Source organism: Anas platyrhynchos, chromosome 6 (assembly GCF_047663525.1).
Source record: "Anas platyrhynchos isolate ZD024472 breed Pekin duck chromosome 6, IASCAAS_PekinDuck_T2T, whole genome shotgun sequence".
NCBI classification, from domain to species: Eukaryota; Metazoa; Chordata; class Aves; order Anseriformes; family Anatidae; genus Anas; species Anas platyrhynchos.
In genome coordinates, this window is record NC_092592.1 from 20463468 (window position 1) to 20479846 (window position 16379).

At 46.5% G+C, this 16379-nt stretch overlaps 1 protein-coding gene across 5 annotated transcripts in view; it reads right to left on the reverse strand.

Moving 5' to 3' along the window:
• Window positions 1-16379, reverse strand: part of TLL2 (tolloid like 2) — a 92230-nt gene that overhangs the window by 74958 nt on the left and 893 nt on the right. The gene's annotated exons all lie outside the window — the stretch shown is intronic.

Consider the following 16379-nt stretch of genomic DNA (forward strand, 5'->3'; position numbering starts at 1 on the left):
GCTCTTTTACCGTTTCTTTGCCCACTGGTGAACCCCATGACATAAACTCTCCCAGTCTTGTCTTCCAGTGTTGCTGACCTACATTTAAACTCAGCCATGCAAACACCCACAACAACCATCACTGCAGTCTCAGCAGCTCCCACCTTAGTCTATTCCTTAACAGTTGGCACACGTAAAGTCAATCTTACTATTCAAAGCCACTTTTATTGTTCCAGCCATAGACACCACAGGGAGCACATAGGGCTGTGCAGCAACACAATCCTCCCTGTGTACAGAGCTCCACGAGTTCAGAGGCTGTCACAGGTCCAGTTACAGAGGGATCAGTTTGGGTGCAGTTTCTCCCCACACAAAATTTCTCTTAGGATGCATATTCAAAAGCCACAGCAGTCATGATGTTCTGCTTTCTTCAACAAGGTCTTGTAGCCCTCTGATTACTCAGATGGCTCAAAAAGGCAGAGAATTATGCTCTGATCAAACCTCCAAGCTTTAAACTATTCTGTTGATAAACTAGCGTACAGGTGGAGGACACAAGCAGGACAGCCATGGACCATACAGCCTTCCGTTCACACAACTGATCCTGCGCCAGCAGTGAGCCATCAGGAAGGTAGCGAAGGATCAAGTGCCGTTACATCCATCCATCTTATTTACGCAGTAGATCCCTGCGAGAAGTTGGTCATTCTCAATGTCTGGTTCTCTGTTTCACTCCCAGCACTTAACTACATGCGGGTGAGGACATGCTCCCCACTCCACAAGCAAGCCAGCTGCACCCTTCACTCGCTCAAGCATGAATGACAAAAGCCTGCTCAAGAATATGCATCTGTTTCACGTATGGCTCATAGGACTGATTTAAACAGTTTCCATATGTTGCCAAAAAACTGTGACCGAATGCCACTTACAAATAAATGGGTAGATTGTCTGGCTTCCACAGAGAAAGGTTTTATCACGCAGCTCTGAGCAACAGCTCCTTTGTTCCCCGGTGTGCCTGGGCTTCTCCAGTGCCTATCGCAGTCCAGTGCTGCTGACTGCTCTAAATGCTGCCTCCTACCGGGATCCACCACTGCAGCAACACGCTTTTACAGAGCTGGAGCCAGCAGACTTTGGAGAAGACCTGTAATGAACACCTAAGCAGGTGAAGAAGGTCTATCGATTCGCACAGTGCAAGCACAGTGCTCCTGGTTCCAAAGCAGTTACTCATGGGACAGGCGTGTTTTCTGCCCAGCCCTCATCCAGGCATTACCACTGGGTGCTAGGCTGTAGCTGTTACAGTTCCCTGAAGCATAAGTGAGGCTCTGAGACTCCATGTAAGCTACAATTTTATGTTTCAACATCTTGCTGTACATCTGAAATTAGGATCTCACTTTCATTGCACCTGCTGTGGCTTCCTGCTCAGATCCATCCTGGCAGCAGGTCATTTGTCATGTTCCAGCTAGACCACGTCCAAACTAAGTCTGTAGTTGGGTGGACAGGCAGACTGAGCAGATAGGTAAGGACTTCACTCAGGGTCACTGCTCTCCTAAAAACAGATCTGGTCAGGGACCTAGACAATAAATATCTGCTTGAAAACGCAGGGGAGGCTACTAAAATGATTTAACAATTCAAAGGGGAAAGGGAAATAGATGCCAGTATTTTGCCTGTCAATAACGGCATGTACTTGTACCCTAAGAAAGTGCAATGCACAACCTGCATCCACTGCAATAATCCCTGCACAGTAAAATCTGCCTTATTTCTTTAGACAAAGCTTGTTGAATTAGGCCTCAAACAGATGTCCCAAATAGTCCTCCAAAGATATATTTCTCAAGATGTCCTGAAAAAGCAAAGCATTTTTTCTCACAGAAGCCAAAGCAGAGATGGATGTCCCAGCTCCTCAATCCAGTGCTTCATACACAAGACAGACCATCTGCTGTTGGGTGGCACTCGGGTACTAGTTACCTTCCCTCCTGAGGCTAAAGGATTTCAAGTCCTTGTCACTTCACAAGTGAGTCATGCTACTGAAGGGCAGGCAGACCAAGCAACCACAGTTCACATGCACAATGGGCTTTTTCCCATTGTCCAAGGCAAGGAGATTCACATTCACCAAAGCTATCCTACTCCTACACCTAGTGGCCGTCCTTAAGCATCTCCTCCCTTTTTGGGGAAGCTGTCAGGGATAAGACACGGTTAACAAAGTCTCCCTCAAATCTGACATACAGTGCAGCACATAAAAAATTACTCATGCGACTGATTCACATGGTTTCCGTAATTCATAAATTCCTTTGCATAAAGGAGAGGCATCAGATTTGCACATAACTGATCCAGACAGCTGCAGATTTCCATAGGCACTAAGTGCCTGGAGGCAGAAGCCACTCCTCATGTAATCCCGTTAAACAGATGGAATGAATGAAAACGCTGTGCAATTCAGCATGCCAGTGGCAGCCACCTCTGCTTTCTCCACTAGTAGTGTGGGGTCTTCGGTTCAGGATCTTTCCTTGGGTCCAAGTTACGGAAGAAACTTCATGCCCTGAACTCTGCAGGGAGCCTGGAGCACATGGAATTGTGAAGCTATAGTAATGGAAAGCTGCCCTCAGAGAGTGCTAGGAACACACCCAGGTTGTCCATTACAGTCTGTCTCATCACAGTGAGATGTAGCTTTTGGGAATATTACTGCAGAAAACACAAGTCTTCTCAGGAATGGAAATGAGTACACTGGAGATTCTGTACAGAAGGAAAATCAGCTCATGGCCACCTGAAAAGGCAAGGTGGAATTCATACCAAATATCATTGTTCATCATTCCAGACCCAGACTGGAATCCAAGGCTCCGAAGCCAGAAGGATCTCAGGTGGAAGTTGTTGGCCATTTAAAGGCCCGTCATGACAAACTACATTGTATCACATCACAACAGATATCAAGAGTCAGGATGACTACTTATTACAGTAAGTAATTTGAAGGATGCATTGTTACTCACAAGGTTACATTAAATACACAACCCCAAATGGGCACCACAACCACTTGTGCTGGCCAACCCTCTCTGAAAGACTCCGGCTGAGTCCTGTACATTAGCCCAGTCCTCTCTGTGTCAGAGCTCAGCTTCCTCCCTTGTGGTAGCAAGCACTTCAGCAAATAACCCATACGTTCCCATGTCATAGAATCATAGAATCATAGAACATCCTGAGTTGGAAGGGACCCTTAAGGATCATCAAGTCCAACTCTTGACACCGCACAGGTCTACCCAAAAGTTCAGACCATGTGACTAAGCGCACAGTCCAATCTCTTCTTAAATTCAGTCAGGCTCGGTGCAGTGACCACTTCCCTGGGGAGCCTGTTCCAGTGTGCAACCACTCTCTCTGTGAAGAACTTCCTCCTGATGTCAAGCCTAAACTTCCCCTGCCTCAGCTTAACCCCGTTCCCGCGGGTCCTGTCGCTGGTGTTAATGGAGAAAAGGTCTCCCGCCTCTCGACACCCCCTTACGAGGAAGTTGTAGACTGCGATGAGGTCTCCCCTCAGCCTCCTCTTCTCCAGGCTGAACAGGCCCAGTGCCCTCAGCCGTTCCTCGTACGTCTTCCCCTCCAGGCCTTTCACCATCTTCGTAGCCCTCCTCTGGACACTCTCCAACAGTTTCATGTCCTTTTTATACTGTGGTGCCCAGAACTGCACACAGTACTCAAGGTGAGGCCGCACCAGCGCAGAGTAGAGCGGGACAATCACCTCCCTTGACCTACTAGCGATGCCGTGCTTGATGCACCCCAGGACACGGTTGGCCCTCCTGGCTGCCAGGGCACACTGCCGGCTACTATTCAACTTGCTGTCTACCACGACCCCCAGATCCCTCTCTTCTAGGCTGCTCTCCAGCGTCTCATCGCCCAGTCTGTACGTGCAGCCAGGGGCGTCAAACACCCAGAAAAGCACAAAGGTGTAAGAATCCTTGCAAAGCCTGGTGCCACAGCTTGCTTAAGAACATGTAGGAACACTGATGCAAAGCATCAGCATGCACTGCCATGGTACCACTCAGCTGTCTAAAAGACAGAAGCTTTTTCATCCTTGCTCACTGTGCACGTCCCCAGCTCTGCAAGAGAAGAGAAAGGATCCCAGTCATCATCAGTCTGCTTCACCCCAGAGCTGGATCAATTCCAGAGGCAGCGTAATGCAATCATATAACTAGTGATTATCACTACACATAAACAGGGCTGGATTGGATGTGCAAAAGAAACTTCAGTTTTCACATTTTCCAGCCTTAATAAAATGTCTTCACAATGAAGACAACTTCTTCCCCTGACAAGATGCTTGTGCCTTCTGGATAGCAAACAGTCTTGTGTCAGGAGTGTGCCTGGCTTTGAAGTGGGAGGTTGCAGTTTGACAAAAGCAGAGGGCAAAGGGGAGCGGGCCCAGAGCTGCCACAAGACAGCTGCCAGAATTTAACACTGCCAGCAAGGTCTCTCTGCATTAGCCTTGTTCTGAGGCAGTGAAGCCATTTGTTGGCTCAGGCTCTAAAAACAATTCCCATTCCCAAGCAGACCAATGTCAGGAAAAAATCCAGCCCAAAGAACTGCAAACTAAAAACTGGTTCCAGTTTCCCACAGCTGTAAGTGAGACCTTGTCAGGGGCACTCCTGGATATCTGCAGAAGACAGTCACCAGCCCCACTGGAAAGCCCCATGTTATCATCTACTAAGGTAGCTGAAAGGATGAGCAGGGATAGGTACCCAGTCCCAGCCACCTCCCCGTCCACGGATCCATCTCCTCATGGAAACACACACGCTGCTCCCAGCTTACCAGCTCGGGGAGCAGGATCCCAGTGCCAGTTCCACATCAGCAGAAAACAGAAAGCAAGCAGATTCCAGAAAGGCAGCCCCCATTAAAAAAAAAAAAGCTTTCCAGCTACTGACTATTCTAACAACCCAGTAGCAAGTACCAGCAGATCTCCCACCCCGCTCCTGTCAGTTATTCCTCTGCAGCTCCATCACCAACACAACTTTTAATCTACCAAATGCCAGTGCCTCCCTGCATGGTACGCACCTGTACTTCTATATTAACCTTAGCTGAGAGTAGTGAAGAACCACTTGTTTATCACCCAGACAGCTTCACACCACATCACCTGCAAGCACTTCCCACCTCTGCTCCTTCAGAGGTACTGTGAGTCCCCCAACAAGAGCAGAGTTAGGCCATGATACAAACTAATCGTTCTCTCAGGAGGACAGCAGCAAAGGCAGGATGTCCTTCCCTGAAAGCCTTGCCATCACGAACTGAAGGTACTTTTTGAAACCATGCCTCAAGCTACAAAACTCACTAAACAAAAAAAAATCTAATGAAGTAACAAAAGCTTCAAACTCCCAGTACAAGATGCCCAGATACTGCAGTGGTGAGCAAGTGAGTACATTCCCTCTGGATTCCTACACCATCCTTCCTTCCATCGCCACCCACCACAGTTTGTTAGACACTTCCCTGCAGAGCACAGGCAACGGGGAAGAAATGACTCCAGGCATCCCCTCTCTGTTGTATGCAAGATAATGAGCACATTCAAAACTACCCCTCAAACAATTTCTGAATGGTCCAATACTCACCTGGAAAATCTGCTGCAGGGATGTACTAAACAACTTCCATGGGGTGTGAAGCATGGCTACTACTCCCCTGAACACATCCTCTCTATTTCAATAGCCACTGACTGTGGAATCCATAAAGAAAAGATTTTCTTGCAATAGCAAAGGATGAGTATTTTACGCTATTAAAAAGAGCTGGGCATGGAATTTTCACTGAGCACCTTTTATAAAAAGATATGATGTAGTCATCTCTCTGGGAACATCCCACAGTAGAACATATGATATGCTGGGCACTGAATGGCAGGGCGAGGAATGCAAGCAAAGAAGGAATAATGTGGTTATTCCACAGTTTCCAGCCAGAAAACTACCAAACATACAGAACCACAGATCAGTCTTCACGTCTGGAAAGTTTCTCCAATTCCTTCCCACTTTTATTCTGACCCAGCTCAGAGAGTGACAATAACAGGCTGGATTGTTCTTGCCAAACCCCGTAGCAGCACAAATGGCTTCAGAAATGAAGGAGGTGTTCAGAAGATTTTGCTTTGCAAGGCCCAACTTCCAGGCAGTGACAGGGCAAGAGAGAAAATGCAAGGCTGAAATAACCCCCAGACACATTCAGCTCGCTCAAAGCTTCCAGCAGGGGGATTTAGCCAAAGCTTAAAGCAGTTCTCTGTGACTCTTTGTCACAGGAGTGTAGGTACAAACAAACAGGAGCTGGGACAAAGGGAGTCAACACACATTTTATTAGTAAAAAGTTAATCGGCTTAAAGTGTGCAACTAAATAAGCAAAGCTTACATTAAAGTGACCCGCCACGAAAAGATGCCATGGAAATAAAGTTATAGGAAATACAATATAGTCTCTATGTTCTTTTGTAATCCAATGTAATAAATATTCATGATTCTGGGTTAATGGGGTACCCAGCTCGCAGCCACCACAATAGTTTTTTGTTTATTCTCAAGACCATGAACTTTGGAACCATGAACCTAAATTTCAGGACTTTGCATTCATGCATGTTAGCAAAATGCAGGGTAAGGCAGGGGGATGGAGACAAAGCCAGGACCTTGGCTTGTGTCAGTGCAAAGGAGGTTGCTGGCAGGTTTTTGATAATGAGTAACAAAAACCCCAAAAGGCACCAGACTTCTGGTTTATCTGTCACCCTCCCTGCCTCAGTGGCAGCAGAAGATTGGGAGAAGAACCACCAGCAACACAACCCCATCCTTCACCTCCAGTCTCTCCAGGACATGGCTGACTCCGAAATTTCTGTCTCCAGAGGGAACACCACCCTCAGGCCAGCCCTCGAGGACGTAGCGGTTGCCTGCATCACACAGCAGCATCGCAGAGCAGAGGTCCACTCCTCATGCAGGACAGACCTGAACACCCCTAATCACAATCCCTTGAGCCTCCATAGTGATTGAAAGGGCATTCTGGAAACAGTCCTGCAGGGACTGCTCACCCAGCTCCAGTCCAGCACTCACAAGGGATAGCAAGTATCCCTCCCAAGCATATTTTAGAGTCTCAAACCTCCCTAGCCATCAGTTGCTCCCTTGATGGTGCCTTCTGCTGACAACAACATTGCCAGCTTTCCCCGTTTTGCTATGAGACCTCCCAACTCCACATACCTTCTTATCCTCCAAAGACAGCCCTTTTCCAAACACACACACACACACACACACAAAATATCCATGGCTACCTTGCCAGACTCTCACATAAAATTCAGAAACATCAGTCACACAGCATTTTGGGGAGTTTTAGTCAAAAATGCTTCTGTGAATCAAATCCTGTATCACAACATCTTACACCAAAGAAATATTCTTGGTTGACAGATGTCTTTAGCCATTACCACATGCAAGACCAATCTCCAATAAAATACTTTCTTGTACTACAGAGAAATGTCCTCCAAAATAGCCAGTATTAGCCTATTTTTAATTGGCTATTTTAAGGAAATTACAGACTAAGATTTGGATATGAATAGGAACTGTTCATGCATCTTCCTTTAGCACAACCTAAGTGACAAGCCTTGCTGTAGTGAGTTTTATTTCTCTTTGGACAGAGGTCCTAATTCTGATCAGCTGAACCTGAGCAGCAGCAGGACAGGCAGCATAAAGGCCAACCATTTCTGCACAATACAGCTTCTTGTAATAAAACAAACACCTAAAGGAAACAACAATGTTCCCCTAGATTTTAAGTTTTTGACACTGGAGTTGCAATACTTCTGTATGGGGCTACCATAAATTATTCAGATGTAAAAAAGAGGAATTTCGCAAGAACTGCTAAAGCTAATAAATTAATATGAAAAGTGAAAGTGTATTTTTGGAAGGGACACTATTTCTCCAACTAGTTACTTACTGAAATATCTATGAGTCTGCCTCGAACCACAGAAAGGCTCTGTCTAGAAGTCAAATACATCAGTAAATAGCAGCAGCCTTCTCAAAGCTGAGGAAACCTGCCCAGAGAGCATATATTTAGCATTTACCTCTGTAATACTTTATATTTGAAATAGCTGCATTAGTCGTACACAGGAAAAGTGGAACTTGCCGGGAAGAAAATATTTTCTACAACCTTTTTGTGAAATTCTGTACAGAATGTCCTGTTCTTCCTGGGACACAGGAAGGCATCCCCACGTCCTCCTCCAGCCTGCAGGTGAGACAAGAGATTGCAAGCGCATGGCCAAGCACAGCACTGCATGCCACTTGTGCTCACGACTCTGGACCCTTTTGGGTCCAGCCATGCTCTTCAAATCTGCAAAGATTCAGCTCTGAAAGCAGAGACTTAGCTGTAAAGTGCACAGGCACAGTCTCAGGACCCAGCAGTCAGCGCTGCCTAGGAAGACAGGAAGAGCAGGCGCAGTACATTCGAGGGTCCCTATTTCACACATAGCTCTAAACCCCACAGCAAACACGTTACACCTTCGCCAGGAGATTCATAATTACAATGTATGAAGAGGGCAAAAGGATATAAAGTGCTCTTTGCTGTCAAGAAAAAAGACAGCAGCCAGGAGATTTTAATCCTAGTGTCAACATCCCATTACTAAACAGCAGTTTACCTTAACAGAAAAGCTTTCCAAGAAAAGGCAGAACTTCAGCAATGGCCTTAGGAGATCCCAGCTCTCTGCCCACGAAACAAAAACACAACACAGAATATCACATATCACCTCCTAACTGAAGCATGACAAAGAAGAGAATATATGGCAGAAGAGGCCAAAGAGGGGAAAAACAGAAATCAATAGGATCTAACAGAGCGTGACAGAAAATCACTTCCCCCATAAAAAGAGGTTACTTGCCAGGTTAATGAATCTTTTCTGTTCTGTACTTAGACACCCAGGAAATGGAAAGGGTCACAGGAGCAGTGTGGGTGGGAATGCAATCCCTAGAACATGCTTTCAAGAACAATCAAAGGTTAGAGATTAAATCCAGGCAGCGTTCAACTGCACAGCACATCAGCATCTTAATACAAGGGCCAGCTGCAGCTCAGTGTGTCACTGAGCAAAATACACTTCCAACATCAGCAGTATAGCAAATAACAGGCTCCTCTTCCACTGCAAAAGCAGCCAAACAGGCCACCCCAGCTCCCCCCGAGAGTGACCCCCAAGAACTGGAGCACCTCTGCTTTTCCAGGTCAGCAGGGACAAAACAAACTAGACTATAGGCCTCTAATCAGAGTAACTGCAATGGAACCACAAAAAAAAAAAAAAAAAAAAAAAAAAAAGCCCACACGAGAACTCGCACTGTGCAAATAACTCAGAAAGCTCTTGGCCCAGCAGCCAAAACTTCTCAAAATTCACTTGTAGTGAAAGAGCCATGCCTTTCTCTTGTCAGGAATACACAGGCAGCAGGTAAACCAACACAGAAGTGTGTGGATAACAGCAGCATACAAGATCTGGTGGCCACAGAAGCCTAAATTAGAGCTCTGGAGTATCAAATGCATTGATACTCCACAGCCAGGTGCATATAACTTGGAGCTACAACTTCTATTGCCTGGAGCCCTACAAAGAGGCTCCATTAAGGAACTGCAGACCCTTGCTGTCTTGTCACTCCTCCGCCTGTATCTAGCTTGAGCTACTTACAATGGGCCACCTGAGGAAGTCTCACTTAAGCCCAAGATACTCAGTAAGGGAAATGCAGGTGCATGATTTCCATCCTTTCCAAAGTCCCCTAACTTGCAGATCACTATATTAGGTTTCCCCACTGCCTGCCAGCTCCTTGGCCTGGCAGGATCATTTACCCACTGCTGCTTCAGTCTGGGGTCCAGCAGCACAGCTCAAATTCCTTTGTCATGCAGCTACCCAAGGTTTTCCTGCAGCAGTTGCCTCCTTTTCTGTGCACTACCCATCTTCTGCAACAGAGACATGGGCAATGCAGCCAGAAGTCCCCTTTGTTACCCATATTTGGTGCAGTCTCAGAATAGGCACAGAGTTCCAGAGTTGCGCATCATTTAGGTCTCCCTTCTTGCCCAAGGAGCTACACTACAAGCTCCAAAGTAGACTTAATTCTGGCAGTCTAGTGCATCTAACTATTTTGAAACCTGGAGAATTTTAAAGCAAAACCAAAGCCTTAAGGAACAAATACCTTCATCACACAGCATCCTGCCAACACACACACCAGTGCAGACAGTCCTGCCCTTCCACAGCAGCCATCTCCCACTGGAGCAGGGAAGAGCCCCTTCTGTTACGTACAGACAATGCTCGTGGAAGGCAGGGCACAGTCTGTAAATAAGTCTCTCTCCTCCAAACCCTGTTCTCTGCAAGGAACAAACAATCCCCAGCAGGTCTGACCTGAAATTCTGTGTGAAAATACTAACCAAACCATACAATTTTGGTGAAGTTCTAAGCAAATTAAAACACTGTTGATTATAAAACACTTTTTTTGCAGGCAATGTTAACTAAATTCATAGTCGTGCTGATGAGGCATGGGAGACTGGCAACGCCCACTGCTATGACATGAGAACTGGAGAAAAGTAATTCTCAGTAATGTCCAGGATGCATCAATCAGTTTATGATATGGAGACAAAGGGACTCAACAGTACTCCAACACTAATTCTGAACAGAAAGAGACGAAATACTCCATGGACTTGGACTTCTGTTTTATGGTTATGAACTTCTGGTATGTTTTTCTCTGGAAATAGTTTGGAGTTTGTGGATGGGGAGGTGAAACAGATGCTGTGTTGTTCGGGTGCTGACATTTGCGTGAATGCCTCGAGAGGGCATGAATTTCTGTTTGGGTCTAAAGCTGAGCTGATTCACGAACCAACAGCAGCTGCTGGTCTTTGACAATCTGCATTAGTCAAACCAGAGGGTGATTTACCAGTGGCTGGGGTTTAGTGTGGGCTTCCTTCATAACTCACAGTTAAACATTTTTCTCCATTCCAAGCTGGGCTGACACAAACTGGCTGAGAAAGAGCAATCAATCATTGACAGTTGTTTAATCAAAGGCCTCTTTGCACATTTAAGCAGTTTCTATTGACAGAGACCCTTCCTGTTCAGGAAGTGGGGATGTGAACATCAAAGTATACCCACCAGTTGAGATCAGCGTTTTCAGGGAGCACAGCTACAACAAAGGGGATAAAAAGCAGAAAACCTGAGTAGCTGAATCAAAACAACAACCAGTTTCTACTCAATCATCCATCCTTTCTGAGTCGTGAAAGCACATTTCATCACCAGGTGAAAGCAGTTTTGTTGCAGGTTCATACCTGCAATACTCACGATCCAGGACAACGAGGTCATTCACTGTCAGAGGTGCCTCCTTCCTTCTAAGTTTGCCTGTCTCCAAAAACAGCATACAGACCCCCCATCAGGTCAGTGTTCTTCCCAGTCCCAGCACCATCACTTTGGTACAGACAGGTCTGGTCCTGGTACAGACAGGTGTCAGGCCAGTCATTTCTCTCTGGACTCTGTGGGAAACAGGAGCCTGGCAAAGCAGCCCACATACCACAGCAAACGGCCTTTTCCACAGAACAAGTTCATTAAGTGCAACGCAACAGGTAAAAGCACACCATAGCACAGGGCTGTTGTGAAGGTGAGCAAAGATATAAGAACCTACAGATAAGAGGAAAAATGGCTTGAGTCGCTGCTGGGACAGGGGAAAGGAGAGGGTACCCCACAAACACAGACTGAGGCAGAAAACACCTCACAATGCCTGAGATGGAAAGGAGAGAAGCAACTGCTTCTGGAAGGGAGTTAAGAGAGCTTTGTGGACTTTTGAAGCCTGGAAGATATGCAGCATAGTTTCTAAATTCCTTTGGCTGGGGCTTTATGACTACTCATTTTATGGAACACCTGAGGAATGAGCTGTCCTCATTGATCAAACCTGCACAGGTTACAGTCAAGGGCATACACCTGTGAACTGCACTAAGACTGCAATGTTCAATAAAAGCTCTACAAGTTCTTTGTAGAAAAATATTCATGACAACTCCAAACATTTCTTCCCCGCTCTACCAGCCTTCCTTTTGGAAATAAAAGTCCTACATGCCATGTTTGCCCATCCCTTGTCCTGTCCATTGCTAAATCTTGAGGTGTAGGTATAGCACTAAGTGTTAAATCTCATGCAGGACAAGCAGATCCAACATAATCCCAAGAAGTATCAAAGATCAAGTGTGATTTTTTTCAGATACCGAGAAGACAGCTAAATGGTGGGAAGACTCCAAACCCAGATTTCAAGAGTTTCTTTGCCCAGTGATCGTAAGGTTTTGCTCTCAAATTCCCCACACCAATGGATTCTCTACCTGGGAACTTCAAGCTGCAAGAAAATGGTTAGTGGTTATTTTTACTTTAAGCCTCAGCCATCAGCTTGTGCTTGGCTACGATTATAACAGAAGCTACCATAAATCTTCCCTTTAAGGAGGAAGTTTCTGCCACAGCTCTACCCCACTGCAAAGTGGAGCCTCCCCAACAGCAAACAGGCATCTCGCTGAACGCATATAAACACCGAGTGCCCACAGTAGTCTTCACCCACCTGTTTTCCCATTCTTTAACTGCTGTCACCTCCCCAAAGCAGGTAAATTAAAGACTGAATAGCCTGTTCTCTCATTCTTTCCCAGACCACCCAAAAAGACTCACTCAACTTCCTCCTTGGGGTTTTAACCCTTCCTGCGACCTGCTGAAGAAAGAAACAGAAGGGGGCATGATTGCTTGTGACAGCTTGCTGCTTCCTCTGTACATTTCTGCATCAGCATCAAGGAATCCACAGGCTGGGTTCTCTTCTCTCTCACACCTCAAAGCACACATGTAAGTACTGATGTCAAAAAAAGGAAGGATAGAAACTATTTTTTGGAAGCCCATGTGGCTTCAAATGCCAGAAGACCTGTATTCAGCTGCCAGCCCTGCCACCTTGACTTGTTGACTGCCCTTGGGTAAGTCATCAACTCCCACCACCACCTTCTAAGATTCAGAGCCAGAGACACCAGTACCTGCACCGCAGCACTGGGCTTTCCACGCCAGCTCAGAGGCTTCAAAGCTTTATAAGAAAATCAGGAAGATGTAAATGAGATTGCTCCATGGGAATCTGGGATTCCCAAGCAAACAGCGGGTTAGCAAATGCTCTGCCAGTGCTCACATTGCTGCCAAAACCAGAAAGGGACATCTTGCAAGAACGCGGGAAAGCCCTGATCGAGAGTCAGGCTTATGCTCACATCTGTCACTTGAGGACCTGCAGGGTCCCAGGGGGAGTGGGCTGGATCCACCGGGTAGCCTGCAAAGAGCTTTCAAGTTTCCCTGCTAATGTGATGGATCCATGCTCCGACACAGAAAACAGCATCTGCATTGCACTCAAAACCCGAGCAATATTCATGAAACCTGGACTTCACAGAGTCCCCCCTCCCCTTTCCCATTTGATTAGCCCCCCAGGGCTTTCAGTTCCTAACAGCAAATTCCTCAGCTTCCCACAGAAATGTCTGCATGTGACTTCAGATGTTTATACCACAACTCAAATGAAATTCACTGCCTCCAGAACAAAAGGCACTGTGCCTTTACAGAGGAGAGCTAGGAGGAACAGAATGAAAGCAAAGTACAATTTACATCTCCCTCTGAGAAATTCACTCCGAGCAGGACTCAGTCAAGGCTTAAGACCTCTGATGGGGGACTTTCAGAATCCAGTGGATCAAATCAGCAGGTGGAGCAGGAAGAGACGCTTAATAGTGGTATCCTGTGACCAGGCAAACTAGCATCCACTCTTGAGGGGGCAACGGTTTAGTAGGAAAAGCTGCTCTATCACTGACAAATTGCAATTGCTTTTCTAACAACTTTTCAACTGATAAAGAAATGGAGGAGATGGAATTACTGCCAAGTTCTCCAGAGACCCTTTGCACTTATTGCCTTTGTTCCTTCCTTCTGAGCTCACATCCCCAACACTCTTCAAAAGCCCTAGGGACAAACTCACTTTTCTGGTGCCATCTTCATGTTTTGCTGCCTCCCTACGCCAGGTTCTGCCTGCTCAAGAGCATGGCAAGCAGTGACTCCGTGATCCATGAGCTGGACCCCCTGAGCAGATCCTAAGCACACATCAGGCTTATGACATTTTTCCATCTACAGAAGGGATCTGGGCAGGAACCTTTGTACCCTTCCCCTTGAAAAGCCCCAGTGACACAACACAACACTCAGCAAAACCCACAAAGCAGAGTAAGCACTGTCATCTCCCCTGGCAACCCCAACCAACTGTACAGCCCTACCTCAATTTTACCATTTACCCCTTTACCATTCGTTCACACACTTTGCCCTCTCCTCTTACCCTATGAAAAAAGCAGGAAAGCAGCCACAGATTATGAAAAGGAAAACTTGGGTGGCTGGAGTTTGAGACTGAGCAGCAGTGGAGTTATGACACATCAAATGAGTCCTGGTAACTGGACAGGTTTATATTAGCAGCTCAGTAGCTGCAGTGATTCCCGAGGTTAGCACACTGTGCAATCTGTCCTGCCTGGCTGTTGGAGATTATTACATCCTTAGCTAGTGCAACAGAGGGGAGCGTATGCCAGGCTTTTCACTCACAGTCTAGTTGATGAACCATCAACAGTCTGCACTCAACCTCAGGGCATGAGCTGCAGGGGTGAGGAACTGGCAAGCTTTCACTTCTTAACCTGCCAGATCTAAATCCATCACAGCCTCTGGGTCACAGCCACTAGCCTGCAGCAAAGGAGAAGTAAAGCACTATAGTTTTAACAGCTCTGGAAAACATGTAAGTGGAGTAGCAGCTTGTCTTTGCAATGGGCTGAGTCCGCATACAATCTGCAGCCACAGGACTGTACGCAGGAGGCTGTGACTACTGACACTGGAAATACCTCTGCAAGTCACACGGTGCCAGCTCTGTATCCAAAGACCATCAAAAAGTTGCCTTCACAAAGTATCTGGCATCTGAGCTGTTCACAGTAGGGTCTGCAATCATCGTCCTCTTGCAGGTCATTCTTCTAGATAAATATTGACATTGTCTTGCTGATGTAGAAACTCAGGCCCCAGGAAGTTAAGGAGACTACTCACTGCTATGGCATATCAGGAACGGAGCTCAAAGACTTCATGTGTAATCATTAGACAACTGCACCTACACAGCCCATCTTGGAGGGCTGATTCCATTAGAGGTGTCTTCACCTCACCTCATTTACAGAAGTGCATCTCTTCTCTCATTAACTGGCTGGACTAACCCTTTGGGATGATGTTTTCAGCACAGAACCCATGTTTGGGTCTGTTAATGGTCTAAAACTGGAAGATGAAGAATGTGAATGCAAAGCAGGGGGAGGAGGAAAGGCAGTGTCTAACAAGTCCATGTGGTAAAAGTCCTGCTTGCTTTATTTTTGAGCTGACTTCAAAAACCAGAGCCATTCAGTGTACAGAGACAGGTACATGGCATGTAAGGAAGGTCTTGCAGGCAAAGTGCTCTGTACTTCAGTTTGGGCTGAAACAGCTCACATGGAGACAAACTGTATTAGAGAGCCATAACATGCAGCCTGTCAGGACAGACCGAAAAAGCCAGTCACACAGTCTACAGAAAAGACAACTGAGACACAAGAAACACAGGAACAAACAGTGCTCACAGGTGAAAAGGGCTGCAGCAAAGCAGAAGGCACAGTACTGTCAATCACACCCATACAGATCGGGTGAGAAAGCCAGACTTAAAACACAGTATTGGAGCCTCAGGTTAGACAATGGGAAAGCCAAAATTGTGCTGGACTTGGCTGCCTGGGAGCATCCACAGACGTTTGCCAGCACTGCTGCAAACACCAGTCTGGTCTTGGCTCAAGAAAAGAACTGTGACCTCCAGAGGTCTTGTTCACTCCTTTCTTTCTGTTAGAAAGACACTGGAAAAGTATTAGAGACAAACACTGATAAGTCAGAACATAAAGCTAGTTTCTGCAATTCATCCAGACTGAATTGAATTGACAGGAATAACACACAAAATGTTTATTTGCCAACCACGAGAGAAGTGAGGATGTACAATGAAGGGAGGCTGCTGGTGGTGGTCCGGGCTCTCCTCTGTGTATGTGCAGCAGTGACAGGTGGAGAGCCTGGAAGATGGGGGAACTGCAGGAGAAAGAATGGTTCTCACAGCAACGCAGGTTGGATTTTTTTTCCCTGTTTCTACTACAGGTTCACTGTACGATGCAGGTGAGTTAATTAAAGTAAAGGCTCTCTATGTGGTCCTTAAAGGAGCATTCCCCATCCTCTGCATACCTGACCTAACACACCTTGAGGCAAGCTGGCAGTGACACTGAGCAGTCCCAAGAGAAAATGAGGCAGACTGCAAACGATGCCACGCTTTCGAGGAGAAGGAGCAGGTAAGACTTTTCCAGATGGGAAGACCAAAGACATGCACCTTCAGCTGCCCAGGTCTGCTCCACAGCCATGGCACCAGCACCTAGCTCCACTGGAAGGGAGAGGTGAGTTCATCACC